At 34.1% G+C, this 24,073-nt stretch overlaps 1 pseudogene; it reads left to right on the forward strand.

Annotated features, from left to right (window-relative positions):
• The first annotated feature begins 7,300 nt into the window (after window positions 1-7,300).
• LOC122894790 lies at window positions 7,301-7,374 on the forward strand (annotated as a pseudogene).
• The last annotated feature ends 16,699 nt before the right edge of the window (window positions 7,375-24,073 follow it).

Here is a 24,073-nt window from a genome sequence, read left to right on the forward strand (position 1 = left end):
TATTTATGGTTTTCTTGTACTCTTTGCTTTCTTATAATTGAGCATTTATTGTTAAGTTCCTTGATTCTCCAAATTTTCTGATCATCCAAAATATCAGTGAAGAATTTTGACCGTGCATGCCCTGTGATACAAACACACACACTATTTATTACTATCTCAGAGTATTCTAGTTGATTAAAAATCTCCACAAAAATATAGATGTTAAAGGGCATTAAAAATGAATAGAGATATTCACTGGGAAAATACACATCAAAAATATAATGAGATACCACTTCACCCATATTAGGATTGCTATTTAAAAAAAAGAAAAAGATAATTACAAGTGTCACTGAGGATGTGGAAAAATTAGAACTCTCATACATTGCTAGTGGGAATGTAAAATGATGCACCCACTTTGGAAAATAATATGAAAGTTCCTCAAAGGTCTGATATAGAGTTTTCATTCCTATGTACACACATACGAGAAATGAAAACATATATCCCACAAGAAATCATGTACATGAACATTCATAATAGTATATTAATAACAGCCAAAAAGTAGAGAGAACCTATGTGTTCTCTCTACTATTTGTTCAATATATTAATAATATTATATATCAATTATATTTATATATTAATTAAATATATAAAATAAATATATTAATAATTAATATATTACATTAATATAATTAATTTGGTATATTAATACTATTAATTCAGTATATTAATAATATTAAGAATAGCCCCAAAGTAGAGAGAACCTATTTGTTCTCGCTACTATTTGTTCTCTACAAAAAGTAGAGAGAAATTATTTGTTCTCTCTACCCATTAATGAATGGGTGAATGGATAAACAAAATGTTGTAAAATTGTGTAATCAAAGATTTTTTGACAATAAAAAAGGATATAGTACCAATTCATGCTATGAAATGGATGGACCTTGAAAACATTATGTTAAGTGAAGGACAACAGTCACAGAAAATTACGTACCGAGTTATTTGATTCATATGAAATGTCCAGCATAGGTGAATCCTTAGAGACAGAAAATAGACACAGAAAACAGATCTGAAGCTACCTAGATTTGGGGAGGGATAGAAAAGTTGGGAAAATGGAGAATGACCCTAAATGAAGAGCAAATTTGTCTTGGGAGTGATAAAAATATTCTAAAATTGATTGTGATAATGGTTGCTAATTCTTTGAATATACTAAAAAATAATGAGTTATACACTTTAAAAGGATGAATTGCACCATACATGATATCACAAAAAAAAACATTATATTTAAGTTAACTTAGAATTCCTATTAAAGTATCCCAACAAATCATCTCAACCCTGTGGTATGCATACTGTAATTTTCAACTTTTATATTTAATAAAACCTCTTTGTGTGATTCTTCTTTGGCCTGGAAGATCCTAGAGGACAATACTTTTACCTCAGTTTTTAAATTATTTGAATTTAGAGTATAAAAAACCAAAAGTACTTAATAAGTACGGAATGAATTCATTGGTTGATTAACCAGATATCGAATATTTTCCCTGTTTTCAAGATCTAAATTGTGTTTTCTTTTAGTTTTTAAAATGTTGGGAAAATATACATTATATAAAATTTACCATTTTAATTATTTCTAAGTGTACAGTCCACTGGCATTAAGTACATTCCCAATTGTTGTTTAAGCAACACCACCATCTATTCACAGGACTTTTTTCATCTTGCAAAACTGAATCTCTACCCATTAAACAGGAGCTCTCCATTACCTGCCCCCCACTCCCGAGTCTCACTACCAACACTCATCTTTTAGTCCCTGTGACTATCACTATCCTAACCTCTCCATGTGAGTGGAATCATATAGTATGTGTCTTTTTGTAACTGGCTGATTTCACTTAGCATAACATTTTCAAATTTCAACCATTTCAGAATTTATTTTCATTGCATGTACACTACATTTTATTTATCCACGTATCCCCATCGGTAGACACTTGAGTTTCTTGCACACTTTGGCTATTGGGAATAATGCTGCTCTGAACACTTGTGTCTAATATTTCTTGTTCTCCCTACTTTAAATTCTTTTTAAAGAATCTGGGTGTATACCCAGAAGCGAAATTGCTGGATTATATGGCAATTCTATTTTTTTTTAAGATTTTATTTATTTATTTGACAGAGAGAGATCACAAGTAGGCAGAGAGGCAGGCAGAGAGAGAGAGGAGGAAGCAGGCTCCCCGCTGAGCAGAGAGCCCGATGAGGGACTTGATCCCAGGACCCTGAGATCATGACCTGAGCCGAAGGCAGCGGCTTAACCCACTGAGCCACCAAGGCTCCCGGCAATTCTATTTTTGATTCTTTGCGGGAATATCAGACTGTTCTCCACAGCGAAGGCACCATTTTGCATTCTCACCAGCAGGGTAGCATGTTTCTGATTTTTCCACAGGCTTGCCCACACTTGCTGTTATTGCTTTTTTGTTTGTTTTATTAGTAACCATTCTAACAGATGTGAATTGTATCTCATTGTGGTTCAGATTTGCATTTCCTTCATGATTAGTCATGTTGAGTATCTTTTCCTATGTTTTTTGGCCATGTGTCTCTCTTTGGAGAAATATCTCTTCAAGTCCTTTGGTCCACAAAAACTAACTTAAAGTGGATCAAAACATTAAATGTAAGAACTAAAACTGAAACTCTTAGAAGAAAATATAGAAGAAAATTTTCATGACATTGAAGTTGGCAGTAGCTTCTTGGCTAAAACACCCAAGGCGTAAGTCACAAAAGAAAAAGGAAAACTAACTTCATTAAAATGTGAAACTTCTGTGCATCAAAAGCCACTATCAATAGAGTAAAAAGGCAATCCACAGAATGGGAGAAAATATTCACAAGTCACACATCTGAAAAGGGACTGATACCCAGAATATAAAAAAAGTCTTAAAACTCAGGGTTTTAAATGTTGGAGTAAGTGTAATCACCAGAGCATTTAAATATCCTTCGTGACAACTTGAACTCCCCACCTCCCTTTTAAATGGGCGTTTTCACTCAATTCGGGCTAAGAAGCCTGAGCTGATGTGCTGGTGGGATCTAAACTTTGAAGGCAAAGTACTGAAGGCATCCCTAGGAAGGAGAAATTATTTCCTTTGAGGTGTTTCCTCCCTCCCTCCCTCCCTCCCTCCCTCCCTTCCTTCCTTCCTTCCTTCCTCTCTTTCTTACTTTCTGCAGCCTTGCATTTGCAGATAGAGCAGGTATCATTACTATGTTACTTAATTACTTACTTAATTACTATCTCAAAAAGCTGGTAAGTTTGTGAGCAAGTAATTAAGAAGAAAAGTAGGTTGGTCCAAGCAAAAGATATTTAAGGCAGAGACACTATCACTTTGGGGGACGGTGGGAGAAAGAGGAACAGGAATCTTGATTCCTAAATACTTACTCTTTCATTATAACACATTGTGATTAAAATCTATGAAATTCTGCAGGAAGGTGGGAAAGTGAGGACCAGCCCCCCATGGAAATTATTGTCCCAACTTTGTAGGACTGAGGTGGAAGTGAGAGCTAGCAAAAGGGGAATGGAAACCATGTGAGAACAATGAAGAGCTTGGCTGGGCTCTAAACCAGCATGAAGAACGTTGGTCTGCATGTAATCTTACCCCTGATCTTATGGTTGAATCTTTGAAAAGATACCCCTAGTAACATAGCCATCCCTTCCCTTGCCTTCTTCATCCACTTCATTTCTCCTGTACCCCTTCTAGAAGCTGGAAGAAGCCTGGTGACCATGCCTGTCCTACACAAGCAGCAATTAGATGTTAATTAAGGTAAGGACTGTCAACGTTGTTTTATCTATTGAGTGAATTATTAAGCAAGATTAAAAGGGAAATTAATGAAACAACAGATAACCTGAAATGTAGAGTAACTATTTCCTCCCTCCATGACAAGGGGGAACAGAATGTTAAGGGGTTGGCAAATCGAGCATGTCCACACTTGGATACCTTATCTTGTAGGTTCGTTCACATTTGGAATCCTAAGATAGTGGCATGTGGTAGTTTCTATAAAGAGAAATTCTCTGTGGAAGGGATTAAATGTTTGAGTATAACATCACAAATAGAATTGAAAAATCATGCTGTTTCTTCTCTTATTCCATGTATCAGAAATGAATCATACTAAATATTGATGTAATATTGGTAATATCTTCACCTTTTACTGTTCAAACTAAATGCCTATTCACATGAATTAGTGAAAGGTTCAAAATGTCTTACTCTTTCTTTGTCTCCTTATTTTGGAGAATTATTATAGAAAAAACAAGCATGAAATACCAGAGGTGTCTTATTTTCTGAAATAATTAGAGTGAGGACACTTCTGATTATTCTTTCATAACAAGAAAACTCAAGGTTGTGCTTGTGCAAAAGATATGACTTTTTTTTTTTTTTCCCTAAGAAGGATTAACGAGGATGCGAGTTTCCTTGTGGAAGATGATTCTCTTTGCCACCAAGCTGGTATTAATTTCCTGTTCAAAAGGGGCTATATTGTCAATGTGACACTTTAATCAGCCACCAGTGTGACTGGGAAAAGCCGACTTCACAATCAATGTCAGTGTATTTCTTGTAGTCTCAATACTGCTTAGTCATTTTGCTTCAGAAGTGCGTGAGGAGGGTCAATACATTTCATTAGTTTGTTTCATCTAAAGGAGAGTACAACATGAGAACTTTGATTATATTATAAGAATTGCCTTAATGTGACACCCATTCCTTGATTGTGCAATATCAGACATTCAAGTGCTGGAGGGCAACCAAATTATCCTTCACCATAACATTTATCTAGCCACCGCCAGCAGAATGTGCTGCAAATGAAGGAAAAAGGAATCTAACTCGATTTACATGGTGGAGATGAGATTATGCTATTGTAAATGCATTGTAAAATGGGATAGTGAGTATTAATGTTGAAGGATGCCACTGAAACTTAGCAATTCTTTTTCACCATCTAATTGTGGCAGTAAAAATATTTATGATTCTAAAATTTAACAGTTATTTAAATTGTGTTGCCACATAATGAACCACATTTTTAAATGAACTTTAGAGCCTCATGACTATCAAATAAACATGAAATACTCTGTTAGTCCCACTTTAATCTGACAACCCTGTTTACTTTCTCCTCTGATCTCACTTAGCTGAAGAGGTTCCCTTCTGTTTCCTTATGGAATGGATCCTCTAGAAACATCTATTCACTTTGACTTTTATTATATGATTTGATACAGTTTCTTTTATTTCGTTACATTTATTTAAGTGCCTGTATCATTTGATAGAACAGTATAAAGTCAAGGTTTAAAGACATAGAAATAAGGGCTATTTTTGAGTCAATTTATGAATATACATTTACTTTCTGCTCAGATTCTGTAATATTGGTATGGTTGTCTTGTGTGTTCATTTGCCATCTACTCATCTGTAGGTAAAAGCATTCCTAGTAAATACCGAGGCTCCTCACTCTTGTTGGCCTGTATTTTTTCCAATCTTGTTTGAAGCTGGCTAATATTCCTTGGAGGAATCCAGAAGGCCCTGCCTTCCATGCTCCATGCTGATTTCTGTTGTTTAGACTTGAATCCTTCCTTCTTCTGAAGGTTTTGCTTGAGGCTTCCATGCCAGAAATTCTCGTCTACATTGTTGTGTTGGAGAGCACCTAGCCAGAACTTCTGGTCCTATCCTACTGCTCAGTATCATTTCCAGGCATCTCTAGATGGTCCAGGAAACAGAAACTCAGATATACTTTTACTAAAGTCACATTTTTCTTATTACCTTCATCCTCTTTCTTGAGGGAAAAACAAAAACAAAAAACTTCACATAAAATATACTCTATTCTTTCTTTATAGAGACCAAACTGATGTTATTGACTGTTCATGAATGTTGCTTCTCCAGAATACTAAAGCAAAATCTGTAAGTGCACCTTATATCTCATTAATATGTTAACATCACAAAACACAAGGTAAAAACTCATATGCCATTAAGATCTTTTTTTGCAGTCACTTTCATTTCATAAGTGAAATCAGCATCTTTTTTCCAAGAAATAAAGATTATGTAAGACTGAGATTTTATGTTGTAATATATTATTACCTTCTAAGAATGCATTTATGAATTTAAGACCCATTATGAAAAAGTCATTTGTAGTACTGCTAATTACTATTGCTTCCATTTTATCACAGTCTAAAAATAGATACAGTTTGCTAGTGATTATGATCCAGAATAACCAAACAAAATAGTTTTTAGCATACATTCTGACAAAGATGTGGGTTAGTCTTTATGACTAGTTCTAGTCATAAAGAACTAGAACATTGACACAGAAAGACATAGCGTCTGCCTTATACAGGGGGTGAAGGGTATCTATTTATCTATGCTCAGTCCTGAAGGTATGTTTGAGTTTCTTTCAGCTCAGATGTCTTTGACTGTTAGTGATAAAATGGCTAACCAAAAGTCACATAGAGGCGTCTGGGTTGCTCAGTCAGTTAAACATTTGCCTTTGGCTCAGGCCATGATCCTGGGGTCCTGAGATTGAGACCTGCAACAGTCTCCCTGCTCAGTAGGGAGTCTGCTTCTTCCACCAGCCCCAGTTACCCTGCCATACTTTTTCTTGCTCGCTCTCTCTCAAATAAATAAATAAAATCTTCTTAAAAATCATGTAAAAATAAAGGTTATTTTTCACACATAAGAAGAAATCTAAAGTTAAGGGGACTAAGTGTGGGTTCAAATACAACTTTTCCATTCTTCTCACATACCCACCCTTGTCACGCTGTCTACAACCTTGTCACATCAAGAATTCAAGGTGGTTTCAAGCATTTCAACCCCACACAGCCATATTTCAAAGGGAGATCAGTATGGGCCTCCCTCATGCACATCATCTTTTCTTTCTGTAAAGATATTTTTCCTTACTCTAGGAAATATTCATTGAAAGAACTGGTCCATGTAGATAACCCCCTCCCCAAGGGAGAATAGAGGAGAGTAGCTAGACTTTTTGCTTCTATTATAAGATATAAGAAATTAAGAAAGGATGGTTGCTGAGAAGATAAGCAACAGTGTGTTCAACAGCGCAAAAGCTATTTCTCAATAAAACTCGGATCCAAGGGGGGGTGAAAAAAACTATCATATCATTATGAAATTTTAGGGAATTTTTTTTTTTACAAATACAAATCCTACAACATAATTATAATCTTAATTTTTAAATGGTTGAATTTAGGGCAAACATAATTAAATGGGATAAATAAAAGCACTATAAAATAATAAGATCATCTTACTAGACAGTGGAATGCTACATCAGTTTGAAAAGAATAGGACAAGTCTATAGATTCTTTTAAGGAACTATCCCCAAAATCGCTTCTCGGCCTTTTGGCTAAGATCAAGTGTAGGAACTATCCCCAAAATATATTTTTATGGTTAAACTCACACACACACGGACATAATATATTAGTGAAAATTAAACCATTTACCAACATGAAACATGCAAACACACAGTTATACCCACATACAATTTATGCTTGCACATGCATTGAAAGTTTCTCAAAATCACAAAAAGACTCATCATAGTGATTGTATATATGTATCTGAGAACAACCAGATGCATAATGGAAAAGGGAAAAAAATACTTTCAATTCAATACTCTTTTATTTTCCTTTTGAATTTTATTCCATATGGATATATAACCTATTAAAAATATTGTTTTTCATAGTAGATAGATGTGTATATGTATGTCCAAGAAATATAGACACATATATATACACAAATATATACATATAAATACTAAATATTATAAATAAATAAAATTGTAAATAAAATTATATTTTTTATATTTAGCTAATATTTAGCTAAATATTTAAAATATTTAGCTACTTATTTTAAAGTACCCAGAGAAGAGTTTTATAGCACCACCAACAAAAAGATCATAATAGTTTTCTACTGTGCAAGTTCACATGAGAGGCTAGGCCAACCCATGGCTGAGTTTAAGGGACAGAAACCCAGTATTTCTGCATGTATAACTTGATAAGGAATAATTGGCATAAAGTAGGTTGATGAGAAATTTCCTTCTTAAAGTCTTCAGAAGAATGTGATTACTATTTGTATATATCAGTCCAGATTTTTAAATATCTGCCTAAATGTAGTAGAAATCATCAAGAGATCCCTTTAAATGCAATGTTACCTCATCCATCTGACTAGTTATGAGATGATGGTGATGATGATGATGATGACGATAATGAAAAAAATTGTTAGCTAAGTAATATTCCTCAAACTTGGAACTATGGAGAATTTGGGGTTAAGGAATCATAATGGACTTAAACTGGGAGAGTAAAACTTTAGCCTGTTGAACTATAGCACAAGGAGAGGAATTTCTTTCATTCATAACTGATTTTTAAGATTTCAGGGAACCGACAATATGGCAGTAAAACAGAGAATCACATTTATAGGTAAATTTCTAGCTTAGGTGTTTTTTTTTTTTCCTCTTTCCATCTCTTTCTTTACTCTCCCTCCTCTTTTCAATGATTAATGCGGGAAGGAATTTTAAACAAGCTCATCTTGAAATTGGTCATGGACAATGGTTTTTGATGACTTCCAGGTCTTTCTATTTCCAAAAGTTAGTCTAGTTATAAACTTGTCATATCCTGATATTATTGTCATTAGAAACAATAACTCTCAGCAAATCTACCTCAAACCTCTAGCAACTCAACCATATCACTCACAATTTTCACCATCAAGAGAACTTCCAAGGCATGCTTGAGTTGAAGATCCCTGCCAAGAATTCTGAACTCTGTTCAAAGTTTTAGCTGTCATTTCATCAAGGAACCCTCACATCTTAACAGTTTAAACAAAAATGTTATATATCCCACTTTCCCACAGGGATACACTTCCAAAGCCTCAGAATCTGATATCTTGAAGGATCCTGTGAAACCTCATTCAATTTTATTTCAAACATGTCCAACGCTTAAATGTATATACATGTTTTCATTATGCACAGATTTCATTGCAGTGAAAACATAGTTAATGATAGCAATAAAATAGAGTGAAATAAGAATGTAGATCAGTCATATTATTTTTTAAGCAATTAATTGTTGCTTAGGTGCTTGATTATTCAGTAGCCTATCTTGCCCATCCCCTAACTCCAACTCTCAATTTGTTATTGTTAATTCAATTTATTTATTTTTTTATTTAGTTGTTCAATAGCCAACAGTATCTTGAATCTTGAGAAAAAGTTCCTACACTTTCTGTGACTTTGCAAAAGTAATTTAATTGACTCAGGAGTTGACCTCTAAGATAGAGTAATGAGATTAAATTGAAGCAAAATACAAACCATCTGAAACACCCATATAAATTCCCACAGAAGTCAGGTTTGTTGGTGCCCATATTCTGCCATGGGCCAAGTTTGGGATGACTTCCTTACTGACGGATGAATGTGAAGGATTGTTCCAATGATTGAGCAAGTCCGTGAACACAATGTACTTATTACGCTAGGATCGTCCATTGAAGTCAATGGGTTTGTGTCTCCAACTAAGAAGAGTATGTGAACCTTCCTATTGGAAAGAGTTGAAAGATAACTTACATTTTTCTGGAGAAAAGTAGGTTTATTATTTATTCACAGGCATTGGCTTATGATGAATTAAAGTAATTAGCATGTTCCCCTGGGCAGAATTGGGGACAAGAAGAATTAGTTGTGAGGTTTAAAAAAAAAAAAAAAAAAGCTTATCTGATTTAATATCTCAGGGAACAAAGTTACCCTTAGTAAATTAAGCATTTTGCTCTCTAAATATTATTCTCTAACTAAAGCATTTAGAACTAACTTTCACATGACAGATACTAAGGATATTCTTGATATCTATATCACATAGGTGGGAAACTGAGCCGTAGCATAGGGTTTATATATTTCTTTTTTTATGAAATGACAGAATATAATATATTTAGAATATCAAATGGATTAAGTGCATGAAGATGAATGCTGATGCTGAAAAGGAGAGTGAACGGACCTCAATGTAGATCCATCAGTATCTTTATTTTAAGGGTCAAATACACGGAATAGGTGTTTTTTATGACAAACTCTCAGGTCCATTGCAAACATGTGGGATCACCTTCATGATGATATTTTGGGTTCTGGAAAGGAAAGGCACTGTGGAAAGGTCAGGTTTTATTATTGTTGTTAGTACAGTAAAACAAAAAAAAACCAAAGAATTAGCCAGAATTGGTTAGCTTAATTGAATTTTCAGCTTAACAGAGAGTCATCCAACATGTCTTCTAGTTTTAACACACCTGTGGCTTAAACCTGCCTTCCGTGTATTAATCCACCTTTCTTGACAATGGAAATAGTGCAGACAAAAAGCAGAGCTTTTAAAACAACAAACATTTTATAAAAACATTATTTTATTTTTCTGAAAGAAATAACGTTTAGTAAAGGAAAGGAAAAAGAATAAAAAGGCACATGTTTTTTTTTCTGTTCTTGTTGCTAGCTTGTCCTGTTATCTCAGTCAGTTCTCTTGTAACTCAGTTCTCTCCTCTCTGTAAGGTGAGTGTGCAGCACTTGTCCCACCGACATTCCAGAACAATGAAGAGGTCCGCATTTGCAAAGGAATGTGTGTACACTTTAGTTAGCATACAACATTATGGAAGTATTAAAGATCCTGTGGTTAGAGGAAGCAGCCTGAGCTTCTATACTAACCCACTAACCCTAGATTATACCCTACGGGGTTTTGTGTTTGATTCATTTTCAGTTCCTTGCTACAGCATTAAATTTTTAATAGTTTACATCTTTCAACCTAAAAGAATAATTCAAAAATCATATCTGCTGATCATTAAGGATTTAACTTAGATTCTGGTTTTTAATAGTTTTTCTTGGCTGCCATGGAGTGAGTACCTTTTATGTCCTAAATATCATGTTATTATAACCTCACCCTCACCCAAGGAATAGCAGGAGTCTTGATTTCTCACTTGTTATTAACAACTTAAAACTTTCTCTTGGTTCTTTCCTTTTAAAGTAGGGTTGGGCAGTGTGAGTCATCTTAAAAGTTATTATGCACATCCCCTTATCCTTCCAACAGCTGTCCAATCATTTCAATGTTAAATTATTAGAATAAACAATTAATTAAAATGTGGTTTAATTTGTAAAAGAAACAAAATTCTAATTGAGAGGCTGCTCATGGTCAGACACTATGTTTACTGCAGAAGATAAGAATGAATTTCACACCACTTACATAGCTAACTTTTTCATTGAGGAGAAAGATGACTGATAAAGTAAATGTAATGCAGTGAACTAAATAAAAGCTATGGTAAGATTAGATGCTGTTCTAGCAGGACATGTACAAGGGAGTGATCAAGACAACCTGCAATAGTTGAGAACTTATCACAAAGAATGTTTCTGGTGAACAAACTAACACTTGGCAGTTGGAAAAAAAGAGACATTTAGGGCACCTCGGTGGCTCAGTGGGTTAAAGCCTCTGCCTTTGGCTCAGGTCATGATCCCATGGTCCTGGGATCGAGTCCCGCATCGGGCTCTCTGCTCAGTGGGGAGACTGCTTCCTCCTCTCTCTCTGCCTGCCTCTCTGCCTACTTGTGATCTCTCTGTCAAATAAATAAATAAAGATCTTAAAAAAAGAGAGACATTTAGGACCCATTTCATGGGGATTAGAACATTTCATGTGGATAAGAACATGAACATAAAGATGTAAATGTCCTCTCCATGGGATTGGTTGCAGTTCTTTTACTGAACTTGGGGGTGTGGGAGAGAGGAGGTACAAGATGAAAGAGATTGCGGCCATATTGTGAAGCACCTTTTATTCCCTTCTTAGGAGTATGACTTACTATGCTGAAGGCAGTGAGAAAACATCCACAATTTTAAGTAATATAATGATATACTCTATTTTAGAGATGTACACAGTACATGGAATTGTTGGTAGAGACTGATAAAAAAACGGTCTATATTTTGAGACACAGAAGAAAAGAGGGTCTAAATTAAAGTGGTTTTGAGATATTTTAGAGTACAATAAATAGAGAATGCTGATTGCCTTGGTGTGGTGGATAATGGCCGCAAGACAATGGCCTAAGTAAGTGATGAATGATAATGAAATTAATAATAATAATGAAGACAAATGTAGGGGGAAAATATTTCTTTGGGAATGTGTCAATAATGCTGTAGAACTTCAATGTGGAAATGTCCAGGAAGCAATAAGAAAACTGGGTCTATAGCTCAAAAATGATGGACGATGTATAAAAGTTCATTCAGCAGAAGAAGGTACTTAAATTGATGAAGCTTTTGTAATCCCTCCCAAAATATGCTCCCTTAGCCTGTAGAAACAATGATTTCTCTAACATAATAACATCTACTTTCTTTTTCATTCTCTCATAAAACTTTGGTATCATGGTGCTAGAGACTTTCTTTGCAGAAGCTATTACTAGTATGACAATAAAATTTAGTGTATAAATCAAGTTAGAGATGCTATTAATTATTATGCCCAGGAAATAGGTAAAGATCAGGACTGTCCTACGCACACTGGAAACATGATCTCATTAGTTATTTTTCATCCATTATTTATGACTCTTGATCATTCTAGGTGATCACATGATTATCTTGGATTGTAAACATTCAACTTTGCCCATTTATGTTCATTGCATTTTTTACTGACATATCTTCCTCTTGTTTTTTTTTCATAGTAAAAATCCTGTTGGTTTCCATCCCAGAATTCTAAGATTTAGATTATAGCTTTGTAAGCTGTGCCCTAAATTTTATAACTGACATAGTTCATTAGCCTGAATTCTATCTTTGTCAAGAAGTTATTCACTAATAAGGAAAGTGTATATATATATATATATATAAATATAAATATAAAATATATAATATAAATACATATTATATAACCTATAATACATAACATATATGATGTAATGTATAAAGTTAATTTAAAATTAACTTCAGATATTAGGTATTATAGTATATATAGTATTGAGGGAAATTACTGCTTTAAAATTATACTAAAAGTAAAAACATCTATGAATAGGCCTCTAACTTAATTCATGACTAGAGTTTGGGTTTCCAGTCTGGCATATAAAGAGTGTGAAAGTTGTCACTCCATTCTAACAAGAAATAAAAAGCTGAACAAATTGAAAAATGAACAATTCTTAGATCCATCAGAGAAGTGAGGTCACAGGACAAACCAGTGACTTACAAATTGTAAGACAGGCAGATACAAAAAACATGACTTACCAGAGCAGAAACCCCTGCAGGTACAAGTTCTGTCATAGGAAAATCCATGTAATTGGTGTCTTATTGTGGACAAGTGTGAGAGTTAAAAATTTCTAGAGGCCCAAAGGGAAACCCACACTAGGACTCAGTCTTAGTCCTAGGAGCTCTACCAGGTCCTTACAGAAAATATGAGAGAAAAATCCCTTTGTGCTCCAGATCGGTGGAGGGGAAAAGGAACCATTTGAAATATGCCAGAACATTCTGTTCTTTATTTATTTTTGCATTTTATTTTATTTTATTTCTTTTCAGTGTTCCAGCATTCACTGTGTATGCACCTCACCCAGTGCTCCATGCAATATGTTCCGTTCTAACCTGCTGGGGTTTTATCGGAGTCTAACATGTCTGGAGGAAGTGAATACACAACTTCAGTCAGCCCTACGCCTCGACAGAAGAAAAGAGATATTAACGTCAGCTTTCTCTAGCCCTCCTGTGGGGTAAGAGAAATACACAACTCCAACCCCTCTAAGAATCCTATCCCATATAAAGAGAGGAAAAAAAAAAATTGAAGTTCAAAGTCCAGGAGTACAAGCTAACAAAAAATCTAAGACCTAATTACAGGACAGTAGAATGCTTCCCCTCCCTCCACACCTTACCACTATGTTATTGAAAGCCTATTTACTCCAGTTCATTTTACCTGATACATAATGACAATCCTTCCACAAAAAAATTGCAAAACACATTAAAAGAGAGAGAGAAAACACCATTTGAAGAGACTGAGGAGCATCAGAACCAAAGTCAGATATGACAGGATATGTTAGAATGCCAGGCCAGGCATTTAAAGAAACTGATTACTATGTTTAGGTATTCAATGACAAAAGCAGACAACTTGCAAGAAAGTATGGGAAATATAAGCAGAGAGTTGGAAATTCTAAGGAAGAATCAAAATGAAATATAACAGACAAAAATCTGTAATAGAAATGAAGAACATCTTTGATGATTTCATTAGTAGACTAAACATAGCTGAGGAAAGAATCTTTAAATTTGCAAATACCAGGGGCACCTGGGTGGCTCAGTTGGTTGAGCCACTGCCTTCGGCTCAGGTCATGATCTCAGGGTCCTGGGATTGAGTTCCACATCAGGCTCTCCGCTCAGCGGGGAGCCGCCTTCCCTCTCTCTCTCTCTGCCTGCCTCTCTTAATCTTAAATATATCTCCATATATATAAATGTGTGTGTGTGTGTGTGTGTGTGTGTGTGTGTATCTATATCTATACAGAATAAAATAGGGTGCCCAGGTGACGCAGTTAGTTAAGTTTCCAACCCTTGGTTTCAGCTCAGGTTGTGAACTCAGAGACAAGTGATTGAGACCGTCCCACCATGGTCAGGCTTCACGCTCAGCATAGCATCTTCTTGAGACTCTCTCTGTCTCCCTCTGCCTCACCCTGCCATACTGTCTCTCTAAAATCAATCAATCAATCAATCAATCTTTAAAAATATATAAAACAACTGTGGGACAATTTCAAATGTTTTAACATACACATTTGAAACAATAATTATTGACCAAAAAATACCCCAAATTAATGGCACACAGCAAAGATGAAAAGAACCACAGATTAAAAACCATAGATTAAGGAAACTGATAGAACACTAAGCAGGATAAACCCCCACAAATTTACACTTAGGCATACTATATTCTAATTACACAAGATCAGAGATGAAGAAAAAATATTGAAAGAAGCCAGAATGGGAATAAGTGCCTTATCTATATAGGAGCAAAGATAAGAATGACACCCAAATTTTAAGTTACATCCATGCAAGAAAGAAGGTAATGGGGAGAAATATTTAAAATATTGGTAAAGCAAAACCACCAAGAATTCTGTACCCTGAAAAGTTATCCTTCAAAAATGAAGGAGAGATAGATTGTCTCAGACAAACTAAAATTGAGAGGATTTTTTTTTTGCCTGTAATACTGCATTGCAAGAAACGTTAAAAGAAATTCCACAGATAGGAGGAAAATGATATAGGTCAGAAAATTGGATCTACATAAAGAAAGAAGAGCAATAGAGGATGAATAAGTGAAAGTAAAGTTAAAACATTATTCTTAAGTGATTTGTCATAAAACCTATTCAAAATAATAATGGCAACAATATATTTTTGAATATTTATACTTATATATATATACATATGTGAAATGAATGACAATGATACAAGGGACAGGAGGGAGGAATTAGGGATACTTTGTTATCATAAAGCACTTTATTACCTGTGAAACAGTATAGTGTTATTTAAAAATGAACTGGGATTACTTATAAGTGTTTATTGCAAACTCCAGGGCAACCATTAAAAAAAGATAAAAAGAAAAAAATACAAATGACAAGTTAAGAAAGAAGAGAAATGGAATTATTAAAAATGATCAATTAAAACCACAAAAGGTGAAAAATGTATGGAAGATAAAATCAGAAACAGAGGACAAAAACAACAAATAGAAAATAGTAATATATAGTAAATATTAATCCAATGATGTCAATAGTCACTTTAAATGTTAATGGTCTAAATAGATAAAAATTTAAAAAAAAAGAAAGAAATAGACTAATTAAAAGACCAAGATTTTAAGAGAGGATCAGAAAATAAGACCCTTGTATATTAATCTACAAGAAACTCACCTTAGGGTACCTGGGTTGCTCAGGTTAAGCCTCTACCTTCAGCCCAGGGTCCTGAGGTCCTGAGATGGAATCCCAAAAGGGGCTCCTTGTTCAGGGGAGAATCTGCTTATCCCTCTACCCTGCTCTGCTCATTATCTCTCTCTCTCAAATAAATAAATAAAATCTTAAAAAAAAAAGAAAAAAAAGAAACTCACCTTAAATATACACAGATTACAGAGACAGAGAAAGTTATACTATGCTTACAGCAAAATAAAATGAGACTAGCAATAATAATTTCAGACATTGCAAACTTCAGGGCAAAGAAAGTTATCAGGGTTTAAGAGGAGTGTTACAAAATGATAAAGAGGTCACTACTCCAAGAAGAATTAATAATCCTTAATGTGTATGCCCCTAACAACAGATTTTCAAAATATATAAGGTAAAAACTGCTAGGGGAAACAGATGAATCTACTATTATAATTGGAGTCATTAACACCCTTCTATCAGAAGGGAAATACCCAGTAGGCAGAAAATCAGGAATGGCATAATTGAACTCAATTGTATCTTCAGTCAATTGGATATAATTGATACCTATAGATTATTCATCCAACAATAGCACATTACACATTCTTTTCAAGCTCATATAGAACATTTGCCAAGATCCACTACATTCCGGGCCATAAAATATACCTTAATTACTTTAAAAGAATAGAAATCATATGCCTGATTTCAGAACATAGGGGACTTAAACTAATAATCAATAACAGAAAGACAGAAAAACTCCTCCAAAACTCCCCAAATATATAAGATTAGACTACACACCTTACATAACACATGGTTCGAAAAAGAAAAAGAAACCAGAGAGAGAAATTTAAAATACTTTGGGCAAAATGAAAATACAACTTATCAAAATTTGTGGAATGCAACAAAAGCAATGCCTAGAATTAAACATAGCACTGAATATATGTATTAGAAAAGAGGAATAATCTAAGATCAATAGTCTAAGCTTCTACCTTAGGAAACCAGTAAATGGAGACTAAATTAAGTCCAAAGTAAATACAAAAAAGAAATAAGAATGGAGTAGGAATCAATAAAATTGAAAATAAGAAATTGATTGAGAAAATCAACAAAACTAAAACTGGCTCCTTGAAGTGACCAATAAAATCAGTAAGTCTCTAGCCAGGCTGGTTAAGAGGAACAACAACAACAACAAAAAATGGCATATATTACCAATATCAAAAATGAAAGACAGGATATCAGTACAGATTCCATGGGCGTTAAAAGGATAACAAAGCAATACAATGAACAATTCAGTGCCACAAATTGGATAATCTGGATGATATGGGCCAATTCATCAAAAAGCACAATCTGCCAAAATTCACACAAGAAAAAGTAAATAATCTAAATAGTTGATATAAATTTAAGAAATTAAATGAGTAACTAATAGCCTTAAAAAACAAACAAATAAAACAAAACAAAACAAACAAAAGCCCAAATGTGTTCACTGATGAATTCTACCAAAGATTTAAGGAAGAAACTATACCCATTCTCTACAATCTTTTTTTCCAGAACATGGAAGCAGAGGAACTATTTCCTAACTAAGGCTAGCATTATTCTAAAACCAAAACCATACAAAGCCACTACAAGAAAATTAAAGATCAAGATCTCTCGTGAACACAGATGTAAAAATCCTCAACAAAATTTAGCAAATCAAATCTTACAATATATGTAAATAATTATACAGTATGATCACATGGGGTTTATCTCAGGCATGCAAAGTTGGTTCAACATTTGAAAATCAATTAACATAAGCCTTCACATTGGCAGGCTAAAGGAAAATTCCATGATCTATTGGTAAATGCAGAAAAAGTAAAAAATCCAACACTCATTCATGATAAAAACTTTCAACAGCTTCAGAATAGAGGAGAACTTCCTTAACCTAATCAAGAATATCTACAAAAAAATCTCCCACTTACATCAGACTTAATGGCAGGACACTTGAATCTTTTCTGCTAGGGGATAAAGACTGTGTGTCCCCTCCCACCACTGCTTTTTAACATCATACTAGAAGTTCTATCCAATATGGTAAGATAAGGAAAGTAAATAAAATATACACATTTGGGGAAGGAAGGAGTAAAACTGTCTTTGTTTACAGATGACATAATTGTCTATGTAGAGAATCTGAAGGATGTGACAAAAATTCCCATCTGGAACTAATGAATGATTATAGCACAGTTGAAGGATCCAAGGCTAATTTATAAATAAATCACTTTCCTAATATCATCAATGAACAAGTGTAATTTAAAACTAAACTAAAAACACGTTACCATTTATATTATAACCCTTGAAAATGAAATACTTTAGTATAATTCTTACAAAATATGTGCAAATTCTCTTTGAGGAAAGCCATAAAACTCCAATGAATGAAATCAAAGACACAAATAAATGGAGAGATAGCCCACGTCTATGTATAGGAAGATTCAATATTGTCAGTATGTCAGTTCTTTACAACATGATCTATCAACACACTCCAAATCAAAGTCCCAGCAATTTAGTTTGTGGATTTCAATAAACTGATTCTAAAATTTATAAGGAGGGACAAAGAACCACAGTACCATGTCAGTACTGAAGGAGAAAAAGAAGTTGGAGAACTGGCAGAATCCAACTTTAAGACTTACTACAAACCATAGTAAAGAAGATAGTGTGGTATTGGCAAAAGAACAAATAGATCAATAGAACAAAATAGAAATAAATATATTTAGTAGATCATTAACAAAGGAACAAAAGCAATACAGTGGAGCATAATCTTTTCAACAAATGGTGCTAGAACAATTGGACATCCACATATCAAAAAACAACAAAAAAACAAATGCAGATCTTACACCCCTCACAAGGATTAACTCAAAATTAATCATTGGCCTAAATATAAAATGGAAAAGTACAAAAATCCTGTAAGATAATACAGCGAGAAATCTAAAGGACCTTGGGTGTGACCATGATTTTTAGATACAACACCAAAAGCACAATTCCTGAAAGCAATGATGTATAAGCTGGACTTTATTTAAATAAACAAAAACTCCTGCTTTGTGTAATACACTGTGAAGAGAATGAGGAAACAGATAACAGACTGGGAAAAAGTATTTGCCAAAGTAACTTCTGATAAGAGACTTACTCAAAATATACAAAGAAATCTTAAAACTGGACAATAAGAAAATGAACAACCGATTAAAAAATGGGCAATATAATAGTCTTGAACAGACATCTCACCAAACAAGATAAACATATGGAATATAGGCATATAAAAACAATAGCCTCATATATCATCAGGGCATTACAAATTAAAACAACAAAATTACATTCATATTAGAATAGCCAAAATTTACATCACAGGCAGCCCTAAATACAGGCAAGTGTGTGGAATAGGAGGAACTCTCCGTCATGTCTGGTGAGAATGCAAAATGATAGAGCTACTTGAAAGACATTTTGGTAGTTTCCTACAAAACTAAATATATTATCACCATATAATTCAGCAATTGCAATCCTTGATATTTACACAAATGAATTGAAAACATGTCTACACAAAAATTTGTACTTGAAAATTTGCTCATGGCTGCCAAAACTTGGAAACAACAAAGATGGTTTTTATTAGGTGAATGGATAAATATACCGGGGTACATCCGGACGATGGAATATTATTTAGCACTAAAAACAAGCTATCCATACATGAAAAGACATAGAAGAAACTTAAACGTATATTACTAAGTGAAATTAACCAACCTGAAGAGACGGCATTCTTTATGGTCCAGTCATCTGACGTTCTGGGAAAAGCCAAACTGGGAAGACAATAAACAGAGCTGAAGTTTCAGGGGATAGGGAGGCAAGAGGGATGAAGAGATGGAGCACAGAGGATTTTTAGGGCAGTTGAAATATTATGTAGGATGTTACCATGCTGAGAACACGTTACTACATATTTGTTAAACCCTACGTAGACTGTATGACACCAGGGGTGTGAATCCTAATGTGCATTATGGACTTTGGATTAAAACGATTTTTTCAGGGAAGGTTCACTGATTGTTGCAAATGCACCACCGTGTTGTGGGATACTGAAAGTGGGGGACACTCTGTATATGTGGGACAGTGGGTACGTGGGAACTCTTTGCACCTTCCTCTCAGTTTCATTGTGAATCTAAAACTGTTCTAAAAAATTTTTATTAATTATAAAAAAGGAAAAACAAAAATAAATCAAAACAGGGGAAAAAAAAACTGCACAGATGCTGCTTTGTATGTTATCATGAGTGTCATTTCACTTCAGCAAATGCCAATAATAAAGGCCAAATGCAGAGAAATAACCTTTATGCACAGCTTCTAACATCTTGTTTCTGAGCCGGAACCCTAAGAGGAATGACACTTAAATGAGGGATCAATACCCAGTCATTTCCAAATTCTTCAAATTAGCACCTTTCTCCAATTATGGGCCTCGAAGACAATCTGTTCCCAAAAGAAACAGTATAAATAGTCAACATGAGTTCAACAGACTATAACATGTATATCCCAAATTGCTGGATTTAGGTCATTATATTTTTCTAGGCAGCTAATTTTCCCCTTTGAAGTGCTCACAGAAGGTCAGAAGCAGTTTAAGCATCAAAGCTTTATGAATTAAACAGTTTCATCATGAACAGAGGAAGGCTGCTAGCCTGTAGAAAGACCATTGTGAGCATCCCTGGCTAACCTTCAACTAGGACACATTCCACAATAGGGAGATCAATAGCCCACAGTCACCCAGAACAGACTTCAAGACTCTGAGAACTGACCCTTTACAAAAGAAATGCTCACATCTCTAAGTCAGTAATACCTGTAATTCTGACTATTTCTCTTCTGCTTACTGATTAATTACAGGCGAACATGGTGGTAGGGGAGATTAAGATGAGTGTGTTCCATAAGTCCTGGACAATTTTCTCAATGGCAACATAGACACTGTAATATCTTATGAAGTCTATCATGTATATTTGTTTTCCCCATAAAATTAGTTGACCACGACACATTCTCTTCCTCCCTGGTGATAAATACCAGTCTTCACAGCATGAAATGCCTCCAATGTGAGCCTTATTTTTGCTTGGTGCTGGGACAGAGTGTCCTGCAATGTTCATTAAACACACATGCTTATGCCCATACTGTGAAAAAAAGGTGGATTGAAGTCCAATGTATTTTACTTGGGTAAATGTCTATATCTCCTGCCAACTAGTGATATTTAGGGACAGATGGCAAAACAAAACTATTTAAAATGGATTAAGTACCTTCACAGGAATATTATTTTATGTTTGTTCTACACTTAACTTGGAATCCATCACAAATTTCTTGCCTGGTTTCTTCCCTACTCCTGAGTATCTTCTCCAGCTTTTTTACTCTGCCTCTTTACCATTTTCTCTTTCCATGAAATTTATTCTTCTTGACTCAATTTTTCTTCTTATTCCCATCTTGGAAACTCAGCCAGGAAGACATTCTCATGAGTGGAAAGGTCGTGGACTTTGTATTGAGATAGCAATAGTTTCCATCTTGACTGTATACCTTCTTGGTAGCTTCAGGCAAGTCATTTGCAAGAACTCAGTTTCCTTGTCTGTAAGTGGAAGTGTTAAGAGTATTAAGTAATGAACATTATCATATGAATGGATATTATATATTAATATTGAACATGATATTGTTCAATAATGTTATCTTTATTATTGTCTAGCTTACCCCTTCTAGTTTAACCTACTCCTCCAAATCTCCAGCAAATATTCTTCCAATGACAACTTGATTACCCCCCACCACTAAAGCAGCTCAACTTATTTGAAAAGAAGTTCTTTCACAGAAATAAAATATACTTCCTTTTAGCATCTGTCTATTGTTCCTGTCTTCTCTTTGAAGGAATGCAGAAAAATAATCTAATAAATATTCTCCCATTTAGAAGTATTTTTTTAGTTTAAAAATATTTAAGTAACATTTTTATCTTATAATTGTTTTATATTCATAGGGAACTTGTGATGATACTGCAGAGTATCCACATAACCCACACTCATATCTCCTATTATTGATATCCTATATTACTATGATGTATTTGTCACAAATAATGAAATAATATTGATATATTGTTATCAACTAAAGCCCATGATTTATTCAGATTATATCAGTTTCCCCATTCTCATGACTTTTTTCTCTCCCAGCTTGGATACTATGTTATATATAGATAGCATACCTTTGGAGCTTCCTCTACACTCTGACAGTTTCTCAGAAATTTCTCATTCGGGATGATCTTAACAGTCTTGAGGAGTGCATATTATTTTCAAGTCTATATGAAATAGTAATCAAGATAGACTATATCTGACTCAAAAGAAAATTTTATTATATTAAAAAGAAATAAAATCATATAAAGTATGTTCTCTGACTATAATGACATTAAACTAGAAATCAATTACAGAAAAAGAGAACGGGAAAATGTCCAAATGCATAGGAATTAATCAACACACTTCTGAGTAATTCATGGGCCAAAAAAACAGCCTTAAGAATAATTAGAAAAAACATGCTAAACATTCATGTGTTAAAACTAAATAGAACTACAAACATACACAAGCATATCTGTAAATACTCATGAAAACAGAATATGATCTGTAGTGTAATCAACAGTATTGTACCAATGTAAATTTCCTGTTTTGATATTATACTAGGAATAGGTGTTAAATAAGATACTGCCATTAGGCAAAGATGGAAGAAGGACTCAAGGATTTCTATGTTTTATTTTTACAACTTACTGTGAGCCTATAGTTATTTCACCAAAAAAATCTTAAAAGTATACACACACACATGCACACACACACACACGCACACTTAATAGGATGAAAATGAAAATACACATGTCAAAATCCATGTGATGCAGTGAAAACTGTGCTTTGAGGGAAATTTTTAGTATAAATTGCCTATGTTAAGACTGAAAAAAAAGTTCTGAACCAATAATGAAAACTTCCACCTAAAGAAGTGAAAAAAATAGTCAAAATAAATCCAAAACAAGTAGAAGGAAAGAAATAAGCTTACAGTAGAAATCATTAGAATTTAAACAAAAAAGCAATAGAAAAACTGGATCAAAACAGAAGCTGATATTTTTCATATGTCAGTAAGATATTCATATTATCTTACCAAGAATGACCAAGGAGAAGGAGAGGAATACATGAATCACAAATATCAACAATGAAAGATAGGCTATCATTACAGAAGCTAAGACATTTGCAGTGTAACAAAAGAATATAAAAAACCCTTCTATCCACATAAATGCAAGAAATTATGTAAAATGGACAGATTCCTGGAAAGCCACAAATTATCACAATTCACCCAAGATGAAGTAGATAAAATGAATATTCCTATGACTAATAAATACATTGAATTTATTATTAGAAACCTAAATGAGAAACCTTCTGGTTTAGATGATTTCACTTATAATATGCAAGTAAATATTTAAAGAAGAAATAATATGAATTCTCCACAATGTCCTCCAGGAAAAAAAGCCAATAACTCAATTTATGGTTCCAGATTTACTTGATATGGAAACCAAAAACAATTCAAAAGAAAAACATAAACCAATATTTTATATGAATATAGATGCAGAATCCAAAATGAAATCTGAATAAATTGGATTAACAATATATAAAAAGAATAATGCATAGCAACCAAGAGATGTTCATTTCAGGAATGGAAGACTGACTCAGCATTTGAAAATCTATCAGCATATACAACCATATTAACAGTTTAAAGAAGAAATATCATATAACCATCTTGATTGATGCACAGAAAGCACCCCAATGTTTATAGCAGCTATGTCTACAATAGCCAAACCATGGAAAGAACCTAGATGTCCATTAACAGATGAATGGATAAAGAAAATGTCACACACACACACACACACACACACACACACTGGACTATTATGTAGCCATTTACAATGATGTGGATTATATAGAGGCTATTATGCTAAGCGAAATAAGTCAATCAGAGAAAGACCGTTATCGTATGATCTCACTGATATGAGAAGAATTTGAGAACAAGAGAGAGGATCATAAGGGAAGGGATGGAAAAATGAAACAAGATGAAACCAATGAGGGAGACAAACCGTAAAAGACTTTTAATCTCAGGAAACAAACTGAGGGCTGCTGGAGGGAAGGAGGACTGGCGGGGTAGGGTGGCTGGGTGATGGACATTGGGAAGGGTATGTGCCATGGAGAGTGCTGTGAATTGTGTAAGACTGATGAATCACAGACCTGTACCCT

Source organism: Neovison vison, chromosome 13 (assembly GCF_020171115.1).
Source record: "Neovison vison isolate M4711 chromosome 13, ASM_NN_V1, whole genome shotgun sequence".
NCBI lineage: Eukaryota > Metazoa > Chordata > Mammalia > Carnivora > Mustelidae > Neogale > Neogale vison.